We start from the raw sequence: 6,000 nt of genomic DNA, 5'->3' as shown, positions 1-6,000 counted from the left end.
TCACAGGTTGTACATCCATCCTCAGGTCTGTGGGGACACGGCTCTGGAAAGGCTGCTCTCCACGCCCCCCCCCCTCACCCCCTTCAGGGTACAGTGGCTGCTGGCCCCTAGGGCCAAGCAGAGAGGACTTCTGTTTTGACTCTTCGTTTTCTCACATTTTCCCTTTAAATGTAGTCTGTCTTATATCTCTCTTTCTTATTTTTGTTTCTAACCCCCTCTGTTCCTCTTCAATGTAATTTTAAAGTGAAAACACATGGCTGCAAAACCAGGTCTCTCCATTTACTCAGCTGCACCTACTTATTCAATTTAAACTGGAAGGCTAGTTTACAAACTTTCAAAAATAAGTCCTGGGCCAATGTGGAGAACTGTATAAACATAGGTCTAATTTCATTTCTACTTGTTTCGTTTTTTTTTCCCCCTCTCTTGCAAATGACCTTCCTAGTATAAAAGCCAGAACGTATACATGCACACACACATATACACTTTTTCTTTCTGGAAGTTCCTCCTTGATTTCTAATTCTGTAACAAAATAAACAGGTCTTGAACAGAAAATGAGAGTTTTTAAGAGATGGTTTCCAGCAAACTGTCAGTTAACATTAGTGACATCATTCAACACAATATCAGTTTAAAGGGCTTCAGGATAGAGTGTTTGATTGTTCGAATAATGACTAACTGGGTAAGTGAATTCTGCTGTCTCTCCATGAAAGACACACATGCGCTAGTTTATCTAACTGTTAATCCTAATCCTTTTTCATTTTTGGAAGGAAAAGAAAGGCAACTTCGGAAAATAGGGCAAAGAAGAACATTTCTGGTAGTCCAGCTGTTCATATTTTGGTATAAGGGAGGCAAAATGAGAAAATTAACTAACCCTGAAATACTGTGGAAATAGATTCAAGTTGCTTTATCCTAAAATGATCAATCTTCTAGCCATTTAAGTTCCTTATTGGACCCCACCCACCCATAACATTTTGGTCATACCCTTCTGAAACATATAGAATGATCACAAAGAGTCATATTCAATTATATTATTTATCTCCTATGTGTAGGGCTCAGGACCACGCATTTTCACATAGTGTCTTATGTGACCCTCACAAAGACCCTGTTAAGAAACTTGCCTGAGCTGACCTTAGCAGATAAGGGGTAGAAGATTCAAAACCATGTCTTGTGAAGGCAATGCTTCTGCTCTCAGCTGAGAGGGATATACGAGTCTGGGATTCTGTCATAGTCTCAGGTGTCACAAATGACCCTCCATAAAGCAATTGTTATGGACTGAATAGTGTCCTCCCAGAATGCATACGTTGAATCCCTAACCCCCAGCACCTCAGAATGTGAGCTTATTTGGAGATAAAGCCTATAAGGAGGTAACTGAGGTTAATGAGGTCATAAGAGTGGGGCCCTAATCCAATAGAACTGGTGTCCTTATAGGAATAGGAAGAGACAACAGAGATGTCTGAGAACAAAGAGAAAAAAGGCCATATGAAGACGCAGCAGGAAGATAGCCATCTATAAGCCAGGAAGAGAGACCTCACCAGAAAAGCATCCCTGAGGCACATTGATATTAGAAGTCTAATTTTCTGTTGTCTAAACCTGTGGTATTTTGTTATGGTAGCCTGAGCAGACTGATACAAATTCATTGGCGAGTCTTGGTTGGAGGCTACTTCCCTCGTTTTATCCCATTTAGGGAACCAAACTCTTGTCCTTAATGGTGCCATAAGTTTCTCTCTGTGCAGAGACCTCTATGACAAAACCTGGAGAATTTCTTGAATTTAGGACTTTATGGAAGAAATCAAAGATTAGACCCACGCTTGGAAATGGAAACCATAACCACACAATGTGAAAAGTACTACCCATGAAACACCGCAAATTATAAAATGAACTTCTATTTCTGGCCTGATATAAAAGTTGGTGAAGCTCTTCACCGGGTAAGACTTAAGGAGTTATTCTGATGAGATTTAAATCCTATCGCTCTTCATGCTCTGTTAGGGTTGCCTCACTCTTGTCCCAGCCCAGCTCATATCTCAATGGCAGATTTATACATCAGGATGTTCTTTCCTTACAGAAAAATTTGATTGATAGATGTGTTATTAGTAGGGTTCATTTTCAGAATATCATGTTATCGACATTATTTCTTTTTTTTAAGTTTATTTATTTATCCTGAGAGAGAGAGAGAGAGAGAGAGAGAGAAAGACAATCCCAAGCAGGCTCCCTACTGTTGGCACAGAGCCTGATGAGGGGCTTGATCTCATGAACCACAGGACCCGAGCTGAAATCAAGAGTCAGCCGCTCAACCGACTGAGCCACTCAGGAGCCCCTTATCAACATTATTCCTAAGGAAATGTCCTCCTTGCTATATTTTCTGCTAAACACTTGAAACTGAGTATTCATTATTTCCTTCTCAGTCAGCTGGGTGATTCCTGTCCTTGCCACTTGATATTCTGCTTCACTCTGCCAGCTCTTCAGCACAAGAGCAACTCCTGCTTGGGGTCCCCCAGGAAGCAGAACTCCTTTCTGAGCCAAAGCCCTCCCTGTGTGATATAATTTCACATCCCTCCAGCTGCGGACATTCCAGGGTGTTTTGTTTTTTTTTTCAAAAGCCATTGTGTGCCCATTCTTCTATGGGCCACCCCCTGATGAAGTCCAGAAAGATAGCTATTTATTATTAATCCTGACTGCTTTCCAAACAGCTGTGGAAAACGTAGGCCAAGTCTACTGATGCTTAGTCATTGAGCATTTTTTGTTGCCTGGTCCTGTAAGACCTTCTCTTTTGTGTACACGGTCTCACTCCTCTAGTTCTGGGTTTGGTAACAATCAGAAATGAAAACAAGCACGAGACAGTTGGAGGTAACACGACAAGTATGGCACTCAAGAAGCTTCTTGTGAGTTCGTTACATTTAAGTTTCTTTGCCTGAGAAAAACTTACAATGTATAGTAGATGGCAAATGGAAGCCCGAACTTTGCTTTTTTTTTTTTTTTTCTACTAATGAAGTGGAGTTGGGGATATGGTGGGATGTGGTATAGTTCCAGGAACAGAGGTTGTGAGCAAGGGAGACGATCCTCCCTGACAATTCTGCAGGCTCACCGGTCCCAGAACAGCTGTCCATCTGGGACCAATCACCTTTCCTCATCTGATCGGCCATCTTAAACTGAACAAAGCCCTAAGAAAATACATTTTGTATTTAAGCAGCTTATCGGCTTTCTTTTTATTTATTTTTTTTAAAGAGAGAAACAAAAACAAACTGCAATGCTGCGCACTGGAGAGGAGAGGGTTGCTCTGTAGCCCAAGGTGGGGGAGTAGGGATCCTCATACCTCCAGGCAGGGAACGGTTTCTGCAGATAAGGAAGAGAGACGTGCCTGGTCTGGCTCCTTAAGGAACTGAGGGTCCCTTATCAGTCTCTCAGAAGACAACACAAGGACCCTAGATTGCTTTATCACTGGTATGGGTTGAATTGTGCACAAGGACACGGCCCTAAAATTCGTATGTTGAAGTCCTAACCCCCCACTACTCAGAATGTGACTATTTGGAATTAGGGTCTTTAAAGTGATAATTACAGTTAAATGAGGCCATTCGGATGGGTCCTAATCTGGTGACGTGACAAGTGTCCTTATAAGAGAAGGAGATTAGGCCACAGACTTGCACAGGAGGATGACAGCCATCTACAACAGGCCTCAGAGGAAACCAATCCTACAGACCACCTTGACTGCAGACTCTAGCCTCCAGAACTGTGAGAAAATTAATTTCTGTTGTTTAAGCCTCCTAGTTATGTTATGGCTGCCCTGGCAAATCAATACAACCACCAATCATTGCCCTACCCACTTCAGAGGAGACCTCTGTCCAGGACTTGATTTCCATCTTTATGTTAACCCCACATATCAGATATTATTATTGTTGTTGTATTATTCGATCAGTGCCTGTTTACATTTATTCATGTATTTACCATGTTCTTGCATAGGATTCCTTCTTGCATCTCAGACCTTTCTCTCTGTGATCCTTTTTGTTCTGTTTAAAGAATTAAGTTCCTGGGGCGCCTGGGTGGCACAGTCAGTTAAGCGTCCGACTTCAGCCAGGTCACGATCTCGCGGTCCGTGAGTTCGAGCCCTGCGTCGGGCTGTGGGCTGATGGATCAGAGCCTGGAGCCTGTTTCCGATTCTGTGTCTCCCTCTCTCTCTGCCCCTCCCCCGTTCATGCTCTGTCTCTCTCTGTCCCAAAAATAAATAAACGTTGAAAAAAAAATTAAAAAAAAAAAAGAATTAAGTTCCTTTGTGAAGTTCTGTTATAATTATGCTGTCAGTATTTTACCTGAAAATGTCTTCATTTTATTCTAATTCTTGAATGATAGTTATGCCATGTAAACATATTCATTAGTTGTTTCCCTCCTACTATTTTGAAAATGTTGTTCCGTTGTTTCTCTTGTCAAGAAGTCTACTTTCTCTCTGATTTTTATTGTCTTGAAGGATGATACGTCTTTTCTCTCTTGGGATCTTCTCTTTGTTTTAGGTGATTCATTGTGTTTTCTGCTTCAGCAGATTCATGTTTTTCATCAATTTTGGAAAAGTCTCAACTGTTACCTCTTTGAATATTGCTTTCCTCCCATTCTTTGGAACTTTGACTGGACATGTAGAACTTTTCATTCTATCTTACATGTTTCCATATATTTTATCTCTTTGCTTTCTATCTTGCTATTCTAGTCGATTTCCTCAGATCTAAATTTCAATACACCAATTTTTCTTCAGCTGAGTGTAATTTGCTGTGTAACCTGTCCATTAAGCATTATATTTTACTAACTGCATTTTTTATCTCCTTAAAGTTTGATTTAAGGATGCCAGCTTGGTCTTTGGGAGAGTGTATTTTTCATATTCATTTTCCTTTTCCCTTTTGGATTCCTTAAAGAATAACTAAAAGAACTTCATGATATAAAAATACACATTAAAAAACATAGAACAGGGGTGCCTGGGTGACTCAGTTGGTTGAGCACCCAACTTCGACTCAGATCATGATCTCACAGTTTGTGAGTTCAAGCCCCACATTGGGCTCTCTGCTGTCAGTACAAAGTCTGCTTTGGATCCTCTGTCCTCCTCTCTCTCTGTACCTCCCCTGCTCATGCTCTCCCTGTTTCTCAAAAATAAATAAAGTTAGTTAGAAAATAAAAAATAAAAAACATAGAACATATTAAATTATTTAAACCATTTTGATTTTGACAATTCCAATATCTACTATTTAGGAGTCTAATTCTGCTGGTGATTGATTCTTGTTTCTTGTGGTATGTTTCCTTTGTGTGTGTGTGTGTGTGCGCATGTGCTTGTATTCCATGCAAATTTAACCATAGGAACTTGCTGCAGGCTGAGGGTCCATTTGTCCATGTCTCCAGGGGCAATTTAGATTTATTTTTTTAGTGCCCAAGGAAGTACGAAACTAAGACCTCTTTGAACGGAAGTGTTGGCTTGGGACTTTCAGCATCACACGGGTAGTGGGCTGGGCTATGATTATGAATTGTCCATGGACACTCTTTCCTCTTCGCTACACAGAGCCAAAGCAAGTCAGAAAAATTCCTTGGCTTTGTTTTTTTAAGGTCATTTTAAGAATAGCCTTTCAGGGCACCTGGGTGGCTCAGTTGGTTAAGCGTCTGACTCTTGACTTAGACTCAGGTCATGATCTCACAGTTCGGGAGACAGAGACCCTCATGGGGCCCCATGCTAACAGTTTGTGGAGCCTGCTTTGGGATTCTCCCTCTCTCTTTCTTTCTGCCTCTCCCCTCTCTCTCTCTCTCTCTCTCAAAATAGGCAAATAAACTTAAAAAAAGAAGAAGAAGAGGCTTTCACTTTAAGAATAGGAATTCTGGCTTTATGTGAGTGTAGTTCTGTTGCAGCTCTTCACTTTGACAGCTCTAAGCTTTATCTTTTGGTTCCCACAGGGCCTTAAAAACTGGGGATTTGCAAATGACTTTAAGGTAGTAGTATTTGTAGAATTTGCCTCTCTGGATTCATGACTCAGCTTTGTTTTT

This window comes from Leopardus geoffroyi, chromosome A1 (genome assembly GCF_018350155.1).
Source record: "Leopardus geoffroyi isolate Oge1 chromosome A1, O.geoffroyi_Oge1_pat1.0, whole genome shotgun sequence".
NCBI classification, from domain to species: Eukaryota; Metazoa; Chordata; class Mammalia; order Carnivora; family Felidae; genus Leopardus; species Leopardus geoffroyi.
This window is presented reverse-complemented; position numbering follows the sequence as displayed.